The sequence below is a fragment of the Mustela erminea genome, chromosome 6 (genome assembly GCF_009829155.1).
Source record: "Mustela erminea isolate mMusErm1 chromosome 6, mMusErm1.Pri, whole genome shotgun sequence".
Lineage (NCBI taxonomy): Eukaryota > Metazoa > Chordata > Mammalia > Carnivora > Mustelidae > Mustela > Mustela erminea.
The window spans coordinates 356,018-376,316 of NC_045619.1; the positions used below are offsets into that span (position 1 = coordinate 356,018).

The 20,299-nt window shown below is 47.2% G+C and overlaps 1 protein-coding gene across 4 annotated transcripts in view; it reads right to left on the minus strand.

Annotated features, from left to right (window-relative positions):
• Positions 1-20,299, minus strand: part of PPP6R2 (protein phosphatase 6 regulatory subunit 2) — an 84,050-nt gene that overhangs the window by 51,032 nt on the left and 12,719 nt on the right. For 3 of the 4 annotated variants that reach the window (XM_032345787.1, XM_032345788.1, XM_032345790.1), the window contains exon 2: positions 6,644-6,770. The gene's annotated coding sequence lies outside the window, so the exon portion shown is untranslated. Of the gene's footprint in view, positions 1-6,643; positions 6,771-19,385; positions 19,604-20,299 lie in introns of all 4 variants that reach the window. The other variant, XM_032345789.1, reaches the window with a different exon arrangement.

Genomic DNA, 20,299 nt, shown 5'->3' on the forward strand with positions numbered 1-20,299 from the left:
TAATTTAATTTAGACTCTATGCCCCACTGACTCCTATCAGTACACTTTGCTATGACCTTAAATTTAAAAATCTCTGCCACGATATTTATATCCCTGTCACTATCCACACATTAAAAATTTTCTGAAGGTTTGATTTATTTATTTGACACAGAGAGAGAGCACAATCAAGGGGAGTGGCAGGCACAGCGAGAGAGAAAATCAGGCTCCCCACAGAGCAGGGGGAGCCGATATGGGACTCGATCCCAAGACCCTGGGATCATGACCTGACCCAAAGGCAGTCACTCAACCAACTGAGCCACCCAGGTGCCCGCTATCCACACATTTTTAAGAAATACTTAAATGGAGACAACTTGGGGACTCAGACGGTTGGGTGGCTGCCCTCGGCTCAGGTCATGATCCCAGGATCTTGGGATCGACACGGCATCGGGCTCCCTGCTCAGTGGGGAGTCTGCTTCTCCCTCTGCCGCTGCTCCCCTTACTTGTGCTCTTTCTCTGACAAATAAGTAAAAACATTAAAAAAAAAAGAAGAAGATGGGGCGCCTGGGTGGCTCAGTGGTTTAAGCCGCTGCCTTCGGCTCGGGTCATGATCTCAGGGTCCTGGGATCGGGTCCCGCATCGGGCTCTCTGCTCGGCAGAGAGCCTGCTTCCCTCTCTCTCTCTCTGCCTGCCTCTCCATCTACTTGTGATTTCTCTCTGTCAAATAAATAAATAAGATCTTTAAAAAAAAAAAAAGAAGAAGAAGAAGAAGAAGAAGAAATACTTAAATGATCACAACAGTGGCATCCTTTGAAGGGTTTGTCAAGCACCTGGTGTAGCCGGACTCTGAAACTCGCCTCCAGGTGACCGCACGTATCTGGCTTCTTGTATCCCAGCAACGTGCACTGCCCAGCACAGAGACGCTAGCGTCGCATCAGCAGGGCCTCGCCTACAGAGAAGGCTAGCATTTGACCCAAAGGCCCACTGACAGCACCCTTAGGAAAAGTAAGGGGCTCATGAACTGGCTTGAGACGCCTCTGGTACACCAGAGTACCCGCACAGCACAGGGGGTCCCCACACCCAGCAACACCCTGTCTGTCTGCAACACCCAGCAAACTAGGACCAACATCGTCTAGACGTTCATCCAACAGTCAGATGAGAGGAACCTGTTTACTGAGCATGACTATCACAGGGAAGACAGACTCTAAAGAGAAATGCTGCCCACAACAGCACACAGTTCCATGAATGGAGCCCTTCAAAAAAGAACATTCTGTGGCAGAGACTGTTGCTAAGAGAAAACTAGAATCGGGAACGCACCCTGATACCTGCCCAGCTACAAACCGGCTGGGGTTTTGCTGGTGTAGTTTACGATCAAAGCCCTGGCTCTGCCATGTGACCTGGGGCCAGTTACAACACCTCTCCGGCCTTGGTTTCCACCGCAGCAAACCAGGGACAATGAGCATCCCACAGAGCTGCTGACAGTTAAACCCAGAACCGTGGCTAGCACATTGTGTCCTCATGGATCCTGACAGAAAAGGGAAGGAAACAGAGGCGATCACCCGCCCTGCCACAGAGCACGGGCTCAGTGGTGGCCGGAGGGGCACACCTCCCCCAACCCCATCTTCAGCGGCGTCATATGGTCACTTAAGCCGGACATGATGACAGTATGTGCACCATGGAGATCAACAAATCCTTCAAACCACCACGCTTTTTACTCTCCCAGAGAGTCAGTTATTAAACATTTACCAATGGGCCACCGGAATTCGATCTGACATGAAAAAAATGGCAATGTGAATCCACAGAGAGCAGATTTTTGCCTAATCAACCAACAAGTGCGCCCGTGTCTGTAACGGACACAGCGTACTGGAGCAAACACCCCAAAAGGGCGTCACTGTAAAACAGGACTGGGGTGGGATGGAAAGATCAATAAATATTGAAAATTAGAAGTGAAAGAAAAATAACCACAAAAGTAAATTAAAATAACTGTAAAAGGGGTGCCTACATGGCTTAGTTGAGGGTCTGCCTTTGGCTCAGGTCACAATCTAGGGGTTCTGGGACAGAGCCGCTCAGCAGGGAGCCTGCTTCTCCCCCCACCCCCGAGCACTCCCGCTGCCTGTGTGCTCGCACTCTCTCTGACAAATAAATAGAATCTTTGAAGATTTTTTTATTTATTTGACACAGAGAGAGAGAGATCACAAGTAGGTAGAGAGGCAGATGGGGGGGGGGGAGCAGGCTCCCTGCTGAGCAGACAGCCCGATGCGGGGCTCGATCCCAGGACCCTGAGACCATGACCTGAGCCGAAGGCAGAGGCTTAATACTCTGAGCCATCCACACAACCCAATAAATAGAATCTTTAAAAAAACAAACAAACAAACAAACAAACAAACAGGGCGCCTGGGTGGCTCAGTGGGTTAAGCTGCTGCCTTCAGCTCAGGTCATGATCTCAGGGTCCTGGGATCGAGCCCCGCATCTAGCTCTCTGCTCAGTGGGGAGCCTGCTTCCTCCTCTCTCTCTGCCTGCCTCTCTGCCTACTTGTGATCTCTCTCTGTCAAATAAATAAATAAAATCTTTAAAAAAAACAACTGTAGGGGCGCCTGGGTGGCTCAGTGGGTTAAAGCCTCTGCTTTCGGCTCAGGTCATGATCCCAGGGTCCTGAGATCGAGCCCCACATCGGGCTCTCTGCTCAGCAGGGAGCCTGCTTCCTCCTCTCTCCGAATGCCTCTCTGCCTACTTGTAATCTCTGTCAAATAAATAAATAAAATCTTTAAAAAATAAATAAATAAATAAATAAATACAAACAACTGTAAAAGAATCATTTACGTAGGTCTATCAATGTGATGATGTTCTTGAGCCGCGGTGAGGTTCCGAGGAGTTCGGAGCCGACGGTTAGGAAAGAATTCTTAGGACGTCTTTGGTGCAAAAGGTGGTTTATTAGAGCACGGGGACACGACCTGTGGACAGACGGAGATGCTGCTGCACCGGGCATGTGAGGACGGGCTGGTTATATACACAGGAGTTGGGTAGGTGAGGACAAAGGGGAGTTCAGAAGGGCTATCTATGGGGTAAAGAAGACTGTCAGGATACTGAAGGCCTGGTTACCATCCAGCCAAGGCCACTTTCCCTCTAATGAGGCACTAACATAAAGACAATTGGGAGTCTCCTGGTGGAATGTCACATTCCTGCTATCAAGCATCCTTGTCAGTGAGATTTAGGTTTAGAAGAAATTTAACTTTATTTACTTTTCCTTCTACCTCCGCCTCCTTCCGTTTTTATGGAGGGGAGGGTGACGTTAGGGCTTGAGGAATTGAGTTATCTGCCTTTGGAAACTGGGCTATTGATAAGGTAACTTCTTTGTTGTAAATCTCAAGGACATTTGTAAACTAAGGGAGACTCCTGCTTTTCAGGATTGTGATCTCGGCAAGTTAACTATTTGTTTTTCTTTTAGAGCAGTCAGGGTGCCTGAAGAATGTGACACATATTACTGAGGGGACTGGGTGGAGAGGGGGTGCAAGGTGCCAGCTTCTGCTTTGTCCTCAGCCAGCCTCCTGCTCCCTCATCATATGCACTCAAAGAAGTCATGGCCACCTAAGGCTGTCAAACACACTGTCCAGGGACGCCTGGGTGGCTCAGCGGGTTAAAGCCTCTGCCTTTGGCTCAGGTCATGATCTCAGGGTCCTGGGATCCAGCCCCACATCGGACACTCTGCTCCGCAGGGAGCCTGCTCCCGCCACCCCCAACACCAGACTCTCTGCCTACTTACGATTTCTGTCAAATAAATAAATCTTTTTAAAAATTTTAAAAAATAAACAGCATGATTGTGTTATAATTTATTTCTAATAATTCCAAAATCTGAAGTCTTTGTTTCTACTGGTTTTCACTCTGGTGTCTAATTTCCTTGTGTGTCTGGTCAGTTTTGTCTGTGTACAAATCAACATCCATAAAAGTATCTGTAGGGGCTTTTTTGGTGTTTTAGGATGAAGGTAACTTCCTCCAGAGAGGTTTTAAGTTTGCCCCTGCAGGATGCCTAAAGGCATTTACCAAACCAGAAAACTTTAAATTTGTGTTTGATTTCCCTGAAGCACCAGGCAACGTGAACCGAGGTTAGAAATCCTCACAAAAGCCAACCCACAGCCACAGGTACCGCTCCCACCTTCTTTCCCGTGGTATTTAAGAGTAAAAAGACAACCAGGGGGCAAGGATGGAGTGACGCGGAGGAGCTGCTCCTTCACTCCTGCCCTAAGGATGGAGCCTTTCCGGCCCCTTTTCACATGCAGAGAATTTCCCTTGGGCTCTGCACCTTGAGAGGACAGTGGATCTTAACTGACCCCTCTTCCTATCCTACAAGACCTCTAAAATCAAAGTCCCACTTTGTCCCAATCAGCAAATGCTCTCAGGGCAAATGCAGATCCCGAGGTATTTACTCCTACTTCCTGGTTTGTTCTTCTGGTTTCAGTCTAGAATTTCCTTGTTATATTGTCAGTTCTTTGTTTTTTTTGTTTTTGAATCCAACTTTTAGTGTTTTCCGTAAGGCAGAGGGTAGGAGGTTAGAAGACAGTCCAAATAACCTAGTTCAACCTTTATTGAAAACATTTACTAATCACACTGCTGCAGTTTTCTGCCAAATAACCCTGACAATTCTATACTGAAATTTATATTTTCTTATCACTTTGAGGAATGATCCCACTCTCTATTCGCGCTAATGTGACATCTGTGACTTATAAGCTCTTCTCTCTGTTGCTAGACGATTTCGAAGTACGGACATAGGCTTCTTTTTTTATACCACCTGGGACATAGCGTGCTTCCTAAATTTGTGGATTTATGCTTCTTACTAGTTTCCAAAAAGGCAAAGCTATCAATATTTCGAATAATGCCTCTCCGCCAGGTTTCCTATTCTTCCATCCCGGAAACCACGCATTTATGACCCAATTTTATTTTATCCTCCATCTCTCTCACCTCGTCTGCCACCCCCCATCTCCTGGTGCCGCAGGCTGGTCACTTCTCCAGACTCCTACTTCAGTTCACAAATTCTATCTTCAGCCACATTTTAATCTGTTTAACCCATCTATACTGAGTTTTTAATTTCAACATTGTTTCCACCTCTGAAAGTTCTACTTGGATCATTTTGCTACTTTGCTTTTCATAACTAATTTGTATCCTGCTTTGTATTACTTTAAACGCTCATACATTAGTGTACACACTACATCCAATTATGCAGTATCTGCAGGCCGTGGGCATCTAATCATGCTAACTCTTCCTCTCAGGGGTGTGTATATTCTTTTTTTTTTTTTTTGAAGATTTTATTTATTTATTTGACACAGAGAGACAGCAAGAGAGGGAACACAAGTAGGGGGAGTGGGAGAAAGTCCCCGCTGAGTGGGGAGCCAATGTGGGGCTTGAACCCGGACCCTGGGATCATGACCTGAGCCAAAGGCAGATGCTTAACGACTGAGCCACCCAGGTGCCCCATGTGTTATGACTATTAGTTCAAGTCTGCTTAAATTTACTCTACAGAAATTCCAAGGCCAACGCTCAGTATGCCTTCCTCCGAAGATGATTTATTTTCTTTAGTAAGGAACAAGGGAGTGCTATCACAATTCCTCCCTGTTTCTTTTCTTTTAAATTTTTTCTTTTTTGGCCTTTGGAGAGTTACCTTAGTTGGGTTTCCTTTGAGGGGGGTTGGTGTTTTATTTTTTAAAGATGTATTATTTATTTATTTGAGAGAGAGAGCATACACACTCGTGCATGGGGGAAGGGAGAGAGAGAAAGAATCCGGAAGCAGACTCCCTGCTGAGTGTAGAGCCCGACTCGGGGCTCAATCCAAGGACCCCGATATCATGACCTAAGCTGAAATCAAGAGTTTGGCTGGCTTAACTGACCTGAGCCACGCAGGTGCCCCAGGTTTTTGTTTTTGTTTTTGTTTTTGTTTTGTTAAGCAGGCTCCGTGACCAGCATGGAGCCCAACATGGGCTCAAACCCATAACCATGCGATTAAGACCTGTGCTGAGGTCAAGAGTCCGAATGAGGGGCACCTGGGTGGCTCCATCAGTGCAGTCCTAGGATTGGACCCTCCATCAGGTGCCCTCCTCAGTGGGGAGCCTGCTTCTCCCTCTCCCTTTGCCCCTACCCCTCTGCTCCTGCTCTCTCAATTTCTAATAATAAAATCTTAAAAAAAAAGACTCCAACGAGCCATACAGGTGCCCTGAGCATGTTAGTTCTTAATGCACTGAAACGCTCACGAGAAATCACATTTACTGTCATCTGTGCAGCATGTGACTGAAGCGCACCGGGTGAGCCTTCTGAGAGCATCTAAGACTGCAGGAAGCCGCGCCCTTCCTGGACTTTCATCCTCCATGGGGAGTGGATGCTCTGGATGACGACCATGACAGCATCTGTGCCCTGTTTCACGTGCTCCCCACAGGTGAGAAAGAGAATGTGCCTCATTACATATGCAGGGCTGGCCCTGTACTTCTGGGTTAGGGAGACCAAGTAACTTTTCCACAACAAAGTGTCTTAAAACCAGATACAGAAGGATCAAAAAACAGCCAAAAGACAATAAACCATTCATACACCTTCTGAACGAAGCATTTTGCAGTCAACCATTCTGAACTTCTTCAGTATATTTGCATAAATTACAACAAAGAAGAATTACAAAGGAAAATTATCTTACCTTCTATGGAAAGTTCTTGCTTAATTTTATATTCAAACAAAATATAAAAACATTTGGGATTTTTTTCTCGGATTGTATGTGACTTTAAGAGAGATTTTTTCATTCAGGACATTTATAATCTCTTCACCTGAAAAAGAAGAAAAAATTTATTTTAAGTTCTGCCTGTGAAAGCTAATCAAAATAGTAGAGAAAAGGCAAAAAAAAATCAGTATCTTAACTTGGTACTCAACGTCTCAGACTATTTTATGATTAAGGAATAAACATTCCCTTGCCTTTGCTCATGCCAGAGACAACAGCACTGATGATGTACACCCATGCCGTATCTGGGTAACCAGCTCAATGGCTGGAATGTCACATGAGAAAGGTCCCCATGAAGCTGTCCAGTTCTGTAACTATATGCCATCACCACTGGGACATGCATGTCTCTGGGCACACCAAGACAACGACTGGAGAACTCACTGCTAAGTCATCGCAACTTCTAGAAAAGCGTTAGAACCTGCGACTTCTCATTTTCTATGTGCACAAAAGCCATGATTTTACCTTTTGAAAATTACACTTTAGCAAAAGAGACAGGGGACTGCTCTGGAGTACAAGAGACTTAAGAAACATAATCACCAAATGTAACATATAGACCTTGAGTCCAGTCAAAACAATCAAATGTAATCACTTCCCATCAAGTGTATTTTCTGTTCTGATCAGTTTAACATCTAACACAAGTCCACTTTCGAGGACAACAGGTTACATGTCACACAGATTTTCGGAACTGGAGGATGGGACAGCGGCTGGCTCCATCCATCCTGTGTGACAACCTAGCGCTGCAGCACCAGGAACCGCGCTCCTACCTTGGGGGAATTAAAAAAAAAAAAAAGGACAAATCAAATGTAAAAAGGTTATATTTGAAGCTATTGGAGAAATCTGGATATGGACTACCATTAGATCATACTGGGAATTACTATGAATTCTTAGTTGTGATATGATATGGTGGTTATGTTTTTAAAAATAAAAACCATTCTTATCTGTTAGAAAAAGTGAGTATTCATGGGTAAAATGGTATTATTTCTGGGATTCACTTCTAAAATACTTCACCAAAAAACAAGAACCAGATTTTTAAAGTGTTAAGAGGGCAAGGGACAAGACAGGGAAGAAGCCGGGTGGTGAGTATGAGTGTTCCACTATAATGTTTTCTGTATATTTGTATATTTTTAAATTTCATATAAAAACCAAACAAGGGGCACCTGGGTGGCTCAGTGGATTAAAGGTTCTGCCTTCGGCTCAGGTCATGATCCCAGGGTCCTGGGAACGAGCCCCGAATTGGGCTCTTTGCTCAGCGGGGAGCCTGTTTCCCTTCCTCTGCCTCTCTGCCTACTTGTGATCTCTGTCAAATAAATAAAGAAAATCTTTTAAAAAAATAAATAAATAAATAAATAAAAATAAAAACCAAACAAAAAAAGACAATCAAAGTTGTGCTAGTGAGCCAGAAATAAGTCAGTGTTACTGTTGGGTCCCCAATGTTGGGTCCCCCAATAGTGGGTCCATGGTCAAAGGAGCAAAGGTCAAGCAAAACTTTATTTTGCACCAAGCATCAAGAATCAAACCGACCGTCAAACAGACCAGTCGGGAGCACCCCTTACAGAGAAGGTGACGACCTCCCGGCCTCACAGACTAACTTTTATAGAGCAAAGACCATGTGGTTGGGCCTGGCCACACACAGGTGGCCAATGAGATTGTAACACACAGAGAAAGCTGCACAGTCATGCTAGGTCACACACGGGTGGCCAATTGAATTACAATTCACCCCATAGTAGCTATCTGCACTAGCCTATCACCTTAGTCAGAACTGGAGCCCAAAATGCCGGGCCCACACTCCTTGGTGGCTAGGGAGACAGTATGCGCGACTGGACGTCTCCACCTGGCCCGACTCTTCCCTGCGTCCGGGCCGTTATCTCCACCTGACCTGACCCACCCTTGTATTTGGGCTTTGTTACCTGGGACTGGTTTCCCCGACTTGCTTTTAAGTAAGTTGGGGGGGGGGGGTGTCAGTTTAAGTTTTACTGCACGAACAACAAAATGGCTGTTGAACCAAGGTGGGGCCTCTCTGGCTAAATAGGCCCTTACATTACCATCTTCTGAAATAGGTCAACTCTTCTTAAAACTAACACTTCATAATTAAAATTATTAAGTTGAAAAGTTCAATACTGGGGGCGCCTGGGTGGCTCAGTGGGTTAAGCCGCTGCCTTCGGCTCAGGTCATGATCTCAGGGTCCTGGGATCGAGTCCCACATCCGGCTCTCTGCTCGGCGGGGAGTCTGCTTCCTTCTCTCTCTCTCTCTCTGACTGCCTCTCAGTGTACTTGTAATTTCTCTCTGTCAAATAAATAAATAAAATCTTTAAAAAAAAAAAAAAAAAAAGAAAAGTTCAATACTGGCTTTTCAGCACTTCATACCGTTTTCTTTTTTTTTTTTAAAGACTTTATTTACTTGACAGAGACACAGCAAGGGAAGAAACACAAGCAGGGGAGCAGGAGAGGGAGAAGCCGGCTTCCAGTAGAGCAGGAAGCTCCATGCGGGGCTCGATCCCAGGACCCCGGGGTCATGACCTGAGCCGAGGCAGACGGTTAAGGACTGAGCCACCCACGAGCCCCCATACACAGTTTCCAAAATAATGAAGTATTTCTATAAGAGTGACTTTAGGCCTGTTTATTCTGATTTTAAACTAATGTTCATTTGTTTGTATTTATGTTCAACTGGGGGAAAGGGGATTTCTAATTTGCTATTGTTTATTTTTTTTTTTTTTTACTTATGTAAAATATGTACAGGTATCCAAAGTCAAAAGTACTTAAGAGGTGTCCAGACCAACAGAACCATTCAATGGAGAGCAGTGCGGCTGAGAGCGGAACCAAGACACCACGTGTCCCGCAGGCTGGGAGGTGTCGGGCGCTCCAACCTCTGCAACTCGGCACAGCAGCGGAACCAAGGCCCTCCCAGAGCACCTGAGGCACACAGCAAAGACCCAGGTATTAACAACCAGAGCAAGGCTTCACCAGACAGATCTCCTCAAAGAGCAAAACCAAGACTGACAGGACCAAAATGATCTTCCAATCATCCGCCAGGACAAAACTCGAGATCATAATCCAGATACCAATATATAAAAAAAAGTTGTGAGACATACAATGCAGCAGAAAATTTAACTATGATTTTTTTTTTAATTTTATTTATTTATTTGACAGAGAGAGATCACAAGCAGGCAGAGAGGCAGGCTGAGCAGAGAGCGAGCCTGATGTGGGGCTCGATCCCGGGACCCTGAGATCAGGACCTGAGCCAAAGGCAGCGGCCCAACCACTGAGCCACCCAGGCGCCCCTGATTTTTTTTTCTTAATTAAAAAGCCGCTGTGGGTTTGTGGGGCCGCCTGGGTAGGTCCGTTAGTTAATCACCTGACCGGCTCAGGTCACGATCTCAGGAGCCCCGCACTGCTCCCGGCTCAGAGGGCGTCTGCTCCTGCCTCTCCCTCCGGTTGCCGCCCTCCCCTCTTCTGCTAGCGCGCTCTCCTTCTCCCTCATTCTCTATCAAATAAATACATAAAATCTCAAAAAAAAAAAAAAAAGAAAAGAAAAAGAAAAAGGCAGCCGGTGGGGAGGGGGCACCTGTGTCTGTTGAGCATCTAACCCCTGATCTTGACTCCGGTCGTGATCTCCGAGGGATCGAGCCCTGCACGGGGCTGCATGCTCCGCAAGGGGTCTGCTCTGTGTCTCTGCCCCGCCCCCGTTCAGGCTCTCGTTCTTTCTCTCTTAAAAAAAAAAGCCGCCGGGGCGCCTGGCTGGCTGGTGGAGTGTGCTACTCTGATCTCAGGCTGTGGGTTTGAGCCCATGCCAGGTGTAGAGATTACTGAAAAAATCTCAGGGGTGGCGCAGTCAGTTAAGAGGCTGACTTGTGGCTTTGGGTGAGGTCATGATCTCGTGGCAGTGACATCGAGCCCTGGGCCCGGCTCTGCACTCAGTGCACAGTCTGCTGTGGACTCTCTCCCTCCGGCTCGCACGCTCTCTGTCTCTTTCAAATAAGTGAATAAAATCTTTGAAAAATAAAATCTTTAGAAAATATTTATTTTTTAAAGCAGCTATTAGAAACAAACACGATGTCTCAAATGGTAGAATTAGCAGAAATAGACCTTAAGCGGCTACAATAAATATGTTCAAAGACTCAGAGGAAAAGACAGTGATAATGAGTGAAAAAAATGGAGTCGCAGACACAGAGATGGGAAAAATGGACACTACGTAGAACGACCAATGACTCTTCCAGAATGGAGAGTGAAACACCGGACGTAAAAACGTACACAGGAGAGACAGCAGGAAACTGGGAGACTGAAGACAATGTCAGTGACCCTAAGACAGAAACTACCCGATCCGACTGAAGGGGGAAAAACGTTTGCTTTGTTTTGTTTTTTTAGAGGGACAGGGGAGAAGAGAGGAAAAGAGAGGGAGAGGCAGAGGGAGAGGGAGAGGCTTAAGCAGGCTCTCCACCCAAAGAAAAGGTCTTTTAAAACAGAACAGAGCTGGGGCGCCTGGGTGGCTCAGGGGGTTAAGCATCAAGTCTGGACTCTACTTAGGCCACAATCTGGAGTCCGCAGACTCAGAGGGCGGCCGCTGGGGATATTCTCTCCACCCTCCCTCCCCCACTCAAGCTTCTGCTCTCTCTCTCCCATTTAAAAAAAAAAAATGAACAGAGCCAAGAGAGGAAGGAAGGAAGAAGGGAAGACCAGAGCATCGGGGACCCGTGGGACCTTGTCACTGGTGGCGCCCACCACATGTGTAACTGAGATCACCAAGCAGTGTGAGAGAACGGAGCGTAAGAACACAGGAAGAAACCAAAACCAAATTTTGTAAAAAAAAACTCTCATAAGAAAAACTTACAAAAGTCTCATCCGATTCCTTCATCCTACTTCCCTCCTTCCAATCCAGCTATTTTTATTATTTTTCTGATTTATTGCTTCACTGCAAATATATACTTTTTTCATATTCTTTCCAATATTTCTTGCACAAAACTACTATTCTGTATCTTGGTTTGTTTTCGAGGTTTTTTTGTTTTTTGTTTTGTTTTTTTTTTTCATAAAACAATTCCTGGGGTACCTGGGTGGTTCAGCAGACTCTTGATTTCAGCTTAAGTCATGAGCTCAGGGTCCTGGGATTAAGCCCCAGGTTGGGCTCTGCCCTCAGGAAGAAGTTTGCTTGAGATTCTCTCTCCCTCTCCCCCTTTGCTCGCAAGCCACCCCCCCATAAATAAATCTAAAAAGAAAGAAAGAAAGGCCTCTTCCTTGCTCCTTTTCTATTTTTTAAAGATTTTATTTATTTGAGGGAGAGAAAGGGGGACGGCAGAGGGAGGCAGAATCTCAAGCAGACTCCATGCTGAGCCAGAGCCTGATGCAGGGCTGGATCCCACAACCCCGCGATCATGACCTGAACCGAAATCAAGAGCCGACGCTCAACTGACTGAGCCAACCAGGTGCCCCACCTTTCTCCTTCCTTTAAGTGAACGTTTTTACTCATTTTAAATATAGTATAAAGGAAAGCACACAAGTCAAAAATGAAGAGCTCCCTAAATTTTTACAAAATAAACCCATCTGGGGACCCAGGTGGCTCAGTCAGTTAGGTGTCTGCCTTTGGCTCAGGTCATGATCCCAGGATCCTGGGACCAAGTCCCACATCAAGTTCCCCACACAGCAGGGAGTCTCCCTCTCCCCTCCCCCCGGGCTTGTGATCTCCCAATCTCTTTCTCGCAAATAAACAAATAAAATCTTTTAAAAAAAATAATAATAGGGGCGCCTGGGTGGCTCAATAGGTTAAAGCCTCTGCCTTTGGCTCGGGTCAGATATCAGTGTCCTGGGATGGAGCCCCACATCAGGCTCTCCGCTTGGTGGGGAGTCTGCTTCCTCCTCTCTCTCTGCCTGCTCTGCCTACTTATCTGTCAAATAAGTAAGTAAGTAAATAAATAAATAAATAAATATAATAATAATAATAAAAATAAACCCATTCATGCAGCCACACCATCCAGTTTAAGAAACTGGATTACCAGCACCCAGAAGTACCCCTCATGTCCCCAAAGGTGCCAACCACTGTCCTGACCTGAATCATATCACCCTAGATTCATGCCCCTTGTGATAAATGCACACCACTCCTTCATGCTGACTTATCCCTAGCGAGAGACATGTTATTTGCAGTGTTTTGTTTTTTTTTAAGATTTTATTTATTTGGGGTGCCTGGGTGGCTCAGTGGGTTAAAGCCTCTGCCTTCGGCTCAGGTCATGATCCCAGGGTCCTGGGATCGAGCCCCGCATCGGGCTCTCTGCTCAGCGGGGAGCCTGCTTCCCCCTCTCTCTCTGCTGCCTCTCTGCCTGCTTGTGATCTCTGTCTGTCAAATAAATAAATAAAATCTTTAAAAAAAAAAAAAAGATTTTATTTATTTGACAGACAGAGATCACAAGCAGGCAGAGAGAGACAGGCAGAGAGAGGAGGAGGAAGCAGATTCCCTGCCGAGCAGAGAGCCCGATGCGGGGCTCGATCCCAGGACCCTGGGATCATGACCTGAGCCGAAGGCAGAGGCTTAACCCACTGAGCCATCCACACGCCCCTGCAGTGTTTTGCTATAACAAATAATTCTGCAATGAGCAGTCTTTTGCAAAATCATTTCCTATTTCTGCCAACATATCTTTAAGACAGATCCCTAGATGTGGGATTGCTGTGCCAAAGGGCAAATCCACATACAACCCTGCAAGATACAAACCCCCTCCAGAGGCACCGTACCATTCTGCATTTCTACTGGCAAGAGGGCAGTTTCAACACAGCTTTGCCTAAGAACATACAGTTAAAATTCTGGATTTCTGCCAATATGTAAAATGATCAACTGTCCCAGTCTGCTAAGAACTGAGAGATTCCCCACAACAGAGGACTCTCAGTGCCGGACCCAGCGACGTCCGGGGCAAACCAGGACAGCTGGCCACTCTACCAGTATGGTGGGAAGTGGTGTCTCCGTAGAGCTTCGATTAGTGTTTTTATTACAAGGAACAGTCAGCATCTGTTCCGTTACATAAAGTCCATTTTCATTCATTTTCCATAATCTATTCCCACCCTTTCCCCATTTTTCTCTACCAGGTTCTTTCCTTTCCTTTTTTTTTTTTTAAAGATTTTTTATTTATTTATTTGACAGACACAGCAAGAGAGGGAACACAAGCAGGGGGAGAGGGAGAGAGAAGCAGGGTTCCAACAGAGCAGGGAGCCTGATGTGGGACTCGATTCCAGGACTCTGGGATCATGACCTGAGCCGAATGCAGACTCTTAATGACTGAGCCACCCAAGCGCCCCTATCAGGTTATTTTCTTGTTCTTCTCAGTTTCTATGACTTCTTTTATTAGGATTAGTATTAGTAACTGCTACACCCAATGTGGGGCTCAAATTCACAATCCCGAGATCAAGAGTAGCAGTGTCCTCTGGCTGAGATAGCCAGGAGCCCCTCTATGAATTCTTTTTTTTTTTTTTAAGTTTTTATTTAAATTCTAGTTAGTTAGCGTATGTGTGCTAGCGTCAGGTGCACAGTTCTTTCAACTATTAGAGATAAAAGCTCTTGGGGCACCTGGGTGGCTCAGTGGGTTGGGCCTCTGCCTTCGGCTCAGGTCATGGTCTCGGGGTCCTGGGATCGAGCCCCACATCGGGCTCTCTGCTCAGCGGGGCGCCTGCTTCTCCCTCTCTATCTGTCTGCCTCTCTGCCTACTTGTGATCTCTCTCTCTGTGTCAAATAAATAAATAAATAAAAATCTTTCCAAAAAAAAAAAAAAACTCTTTGTTATGACAGAAACTCAACATCTTTTTTTAATGTCATTTGTCTTTTGACTTTGCTTATGGTGATTTTTGCACTGCAGTTATGAATGAATCAATCTGATCAGTCTTCTTTCACTGTTCTAGGTTCTAAGTCATAGAAAAGCTTCCTCACTCCGAAGTTAGAAAGAAACGCGCCTGGTCTGCTTTCAGCACTCATACAGTTTAATTTCTCACCCTGTAATCCCTGGTCTATTTGAAGTAATTATTTCATTATTTGTTCCGACTACATAGGAGTTAAAGAGAATACGATAAAATGCCCTAAGGTCCACGATAAACAGGACGACAATCTATGTAAGAAACCTGTCTCCAGGAAAAGCATAAGTGAGCACATGCCACCACTCTGTACTGCCAGATTTTGGTTTTGTTTTCGTTAAACATTTTCTATTCAGTTTAATATACTGTCTGCTGGGAAATAATAAGCCAAAGAGAAGCAGTTCTCCCCTTTTCCAGCAGCTACCGGAGGAAGTCCTGTGAAGAAATGGAGGCAGAATGAAAACAATGTCTTAACACCTAAGCAGACATCACACACTAAGAATCAGTCTATCGTATGGGAGAACTGAACCAAAATCTGAAGGAGGAAACTGCTATCTGGGACAGACATCCCTAGAGTTTAATGACAAAAGCATAGTCAACACCGCCCAGGTCAAGGTGTCTTTTCACATCTTGAAAAAGAAAGTTCCGAAATGAAATGTATATAAAATGGAAAGAGAAGGTTCTCAAATTCAGGTCTCCTGTGGGTAGTACACGAAAATCCATCAGATCACACCTGTTCCGTTTTCCTAAACCTAAACCTAATCACCTTGTCAATCTCTTCACTGGAAATGTGAGAGAAAGGAACAAGTTAAATAATATAAAAAGAGCAACTAGCGAAATCCAGAATGTGGGAGCTTACGGGACAAATAACCAAATTTCTCCAACCAACCAACAACACAGGAAGGGCAGTCAGCCCTAGGAACAAAGGATTTAAGAGACATTCAATAAAGTGAGACACTTTAACTTCGATTCAAACCAAGCAACTACAGAAGGTACGTTTTTAGGCTGAGCATAGATCAGAGATCAGCAGGCATGTAAAAGGGCATGATTTCACAATTTCTACAATTTGCTTTTAAATATACCAGGGGGAAAAAAAGAAAAAAAGATTAGGAGGAGTACAGAGAGGCAAACCAAGACTGGCAAAATGTCACAACTAGTGAAACTATAGGAGTCAAGGGCAGGGCTGCCCCAGGATGGGCCACTTTATCATAAAGATTATTCTGAGTTAAAAAGCTATCAAAACCCAGCAAATCCAGGAAAAGCTCTTTACCTCCCCCTCAACTGCCTACAAAGAATTTAGGGAGTGCCTCCAAGAAGAACCCTCTCACCACAGCTAACCACATCATACTACGAAGGAGGTAAGGCAGATGGGGAGAAGCCTAGCAAGGCCTGTCTGACCCAGGTCCTCTCCGCAGCCCTGAGCGGCAGCAAACATTTGTTCACCAAACCTTTGCTCTTCTCACCTTCCTGTGAACTGCATTCCTTCCGAGTCCCAGACCCCCACCCCTCACCTTAGTTCAGAATGAGAATATATACTCTTTTGCCTGTCTTTGGAATTTCCATATCTGTTTGGATTCCCCATACAAACAAAATTAAATTACATTTTCTCCTGTTAATCTGTCTCAGTCCGGCTGGAGCTTGATTGGGACAGGACATTCTTGCTTCCAGACGAAGCTGAGGAATGGGCACCTAGAGATCTGTTGCACGATCATCTTTACCTGTGCCTATGGGGAGGTGTGTAATTACCCATCAGAAAACTCACACCTGGGGCGGCTGGGTGGCTCAGTGGGTTGGGCCGCTGCCTTCGGCTCGGGTCATGATCTCGGGGTCCTGGGATCGAGTCCCGCGTCTGGCTCTCTGCTCGGCAGGGAGCCTGCTTCGTCCTCTCTCTCTCTCTCTGCCTGCCTCTCTGCCTGCTTGTGATCTCTCTCTGTCAAATGAATAAATAAAATCTTTAAAAAAAAAAAATTAAAAAATAAATAAAAATAAATAAAAAAATAAAAAAGAAAACTCACACCTAGGGGCACCTGGGTGGCTCAGTGGTTAAGCCGCTGCCTTCGGCTCAGGTCATGATCCCTGAGTCCTGGGATCGAGCCCCGCATCGATCGCTAAGCCCTGCCTAATTAGCCCTGCTAAGCAGAGAGCCTGCTTCTCCCTCTCTCTCTGCCTGCCTCTCTGCCTGCTTGTGATCTCTGTCTGTCAAATAAATAAATAAAATCTTTAAAAAAATGAAAAGAAAACTCACACCTAGAGTCTTGGTCTCATTCGAAGCGTCTCAGGGGACCTTAAAAGGAGAACACCAAATCGAAGAGAAGACAACTACTGCCCTGGCTACACAGACCAGTCTCTGTCACATGTCCAAAGGCAGGACTTCCCCCGGATGTGGGAGGCCAGGTTCCTCCCGCTTAAGATGGAGAATGTCCAACCAGTCCCTGGAAACAGGGGTGTTTTGAAGGCTGTCTGGGACAAGTCACCCAGACTGCATGGGGTTCCTTGGTGAATCAATCCTAGGGAGGATTTTCATAGACCATCCCCAGGAAATAATGAGACAGTAGAAGTGTCAGACAGCAGAGGAACGGGACAGATGCGACTTCATGACAACAGGTAGTCAGGCTGTCTAATATTAAACTGACAGGAACACACAGTACAGCTGACCTTAGCCAAAAGGCCAAGAAGCAATCAGGTTGTCGAGCAGCAGATGACTCAGCGAGACTGGCCTGGCCGCCTAATGGAACCCCCACAACAGTGCAAAGGCTAACAGCTGAGCTTCAGAGTCTGACCTTCTAAGAATGACATCCTCTTCTCCCTGAGCCAGGTAGAGGGCCGCGGGCATCTATCCTCAGTCACATCCCCAGCCTTGAAAAGGAAGGAGCAGCGGACACCTGCCAGGACCTGGGGGAGCCCCAAGGACACGGTGCTGAGTGAGACCAGCCAGACACAGGACAAATCCTGTCTGGCCCCACTTCTAGGAGGCACCCGCAGTGGTCAGACCCAGGGACAGAGTGGATAGTGGGGCTGGGGAGGGGGCTGCGGGGGGAGAGTGTGTGATGGGGACAGGTTCAGTTTGGGGAGACAGAAAAGTTCTGGATACAGGCAGGGGTGACGAGAGCACAGCCAGGTGAATGTGCTTAGTGCCTCTGACGTGCACACCTAAAAATTATCAAAATAGTAAGTTTTGGGGCCCCTGGGAGGCTCAGTGGGTTACGCCGCTGCCTTCAGCTCGAGTCATGATCTCGGGGTCCTGGGATCGAGCCCCGCATCGGGCTCTCTGCTCAGCGGGGAGCCTGCTTCCCCCTCTCTCTGCCTGCCTTTTCATCTGCTTGTGATTTCTCTCTGTCAAATAAATAAATAAAATCTTTAATTAAAAAAATAAATAAAAATAAAATAAATAAAATCTTCAAAAAAAAAAAAGAAAAGGAAGGAAGGCAGGCAGCTCTACTCAGGTATCTACTCAGATAATATCCTGAACCTTATACTTCTGGACCAAGAGCCGTCTTACGGCGGCAACAGGGAAGGGCCCAGTCTCCAGATTTCCAGTTCTTCAGCCATGTCCCAGCGCAAGGGCTGTGGTGCAAGGGCCGCAGGGTGGGAAGGTACTAAGGGGAAGGAAGCAGCTGGCCAGAGACCACAGCAGGTGGAGCAAAGCCTGCAGCAGGAGCACAAGGCCAGCCCTGGGGGCAGGAGTAGATCCATGGCAGCCACCTACACCCCTGCAGGAACACAGGGCCAGGGGACACGTCTGCCGGTATCTAAAAGAAAGGCAAGAAACCCAAATTTTCTTAAATCTCCAAATCTTCAAATGTTAACTAATTTAAATTTTTTATTTTTATTTTTTAAAATATTTTATTTATTTATTTGATAGAGATCACAAGTAGGCAGAGAGGCAGGCAGAGAGAGGAGGAAGCAGGCTCCCCACTGAGCAGAGAGCCCAATGTGGGGCTCGATCCCAGGACCCCGAGATCATGACCCAAGCTGAAGGCAGAGGCTTTAACCCCCTGAGCCACCCAGGCACCCCCTAATTTGAATTTTTAATCCCATGTAGGCCAAGACTATGAAGAGTAAGGCATCTTCAGCTGACGGTGTCTCTGCGGGAGAGGTGGCCTGCCTCTGTGCCCCCGCTGGCCCCAGCCTGGGAGCCGCGAGGATGAGATGGGACCCACACGGACAGAGAGTACCCAGCTCCTATCTGGCCTTTCGTGAGAACTCCACGACTGACAGCGAGCCTGACTGGCCCTGCTTAGGCGGCCGCACAACCCTGGGGCTTCAAGCTTCCAGCTTCTCCCTGCCACTGATGGAGCTCAGCAGGTGTCCCACCAAAGTCTCAGAAAGGGCATCCATACAGAGCCTCACCAGACACCTTGAACAAGAGCTCTGTCTGGCCCAAGCAGGTTCTCCCCTTCTCCCGGGTTTCTCAAGAGCTCCCTCCGAGCTGTTGAGTGTGAGGAAGAGAAGACTCAGAGCAAAAGCTGAACACCTCTCTGCTCACTGCTAATAATCGCGGCTGCTCTGCCTGGTTAAGGGTAGAGCCCGCTGGCGCTGTCAGCACGTACCCTCCTCTTCCCTCCCGGAGACATATACAGAGCCCCAGTCCAAGAGCCCATCAGCACGGCAGACCTGAGCATGGGGGGTAGGGGAGGCTCTCTGGCATGAAATCCAGCTTCCATCACTGACTAGTCCTACAACCCTGGGCATGCGCCCCGTGTGTGTGATGCAAGTAAAAACGTGACTCAGCGACAAGGAGCTGTCAGGACTGCCCCCACCTGGTCTAGAACAGTGGCCAACACCAGATGCCCACGGAGAAAAGGAAACAACGACAGATCTTCCTCCAGTCCCAGTAAGTGTCCAATACCTCGTGTAATGGACCGCGCACCGTACTCGAGGGGAAAGACGGCGGGGCTGTCAGGGTCTCGGCTGTCCATCTCGTGATCGCGGGCTGACTGGGAACTGTGGCCGCGGCCCAGCATCACGAGGGATTGTACCACAGATCACTAGCACGGAAAAGATCCAGATTCAAAATGCCAAGTACAGTTTCTGCAGAACGCGGACCGCTTTTGTACCCCTGTAAAGCTGAAAAATCAAACGTTGTTAACCTTTGTTAAACTGGGGCCGCCTCTACAGGGAGCCAGAGACATACCACGGCAAGGCCCGGCCACACCTCTGCCCCACGCCAAATGACACCAGACAGTGCCTGCACCGCATCTGTTCTCGTCCCCATACCCTGGGCCGGGACTCCCGCAAGGACAGAGAAGTGGAGACACGTGTGTAACAAGTGCGTCGAACAGGTGGGATAAAGCCCAACAAGCGCCGAGCAGAAACCAGGGCGGCGGCCCGAGCGGAGCCCAAACCAGAGCACAAGACAGGGAAGCCAAGGAAGCCGGACGGCAGGGGCCCCTGCCAGGAGAGAAGAAAGCAGCAGGGGCTGCCGACAGCAGACAGTGGCCCGCCGGGCCCAGCCCGCACAGCGAGCAGCGGAGGCCTCGAGCGATTCAGGACCAGCCACGGCCACGGCCACAGGTTAATGAGTGTCAGCTCCAAGCTGGACTCCCGGCCGGCTGACAGCGGAGTCCATATTCCCAATCTCCGTGTGACACAGAGTCAAGTCAAGACAGACAGAAAAGGAGGCACCAAAAGAGCTACAGAGGGGCGCCTGGGTGGCTCAGTGGGTTAATCCTCTGCCTTCGGCTCGGATCATGATCTCAGGGTCCTGGGATCGAGCCCCACATCCGGCTATCTGCTCGGCGGGGGGCCTGCTTCCTCCTCTCT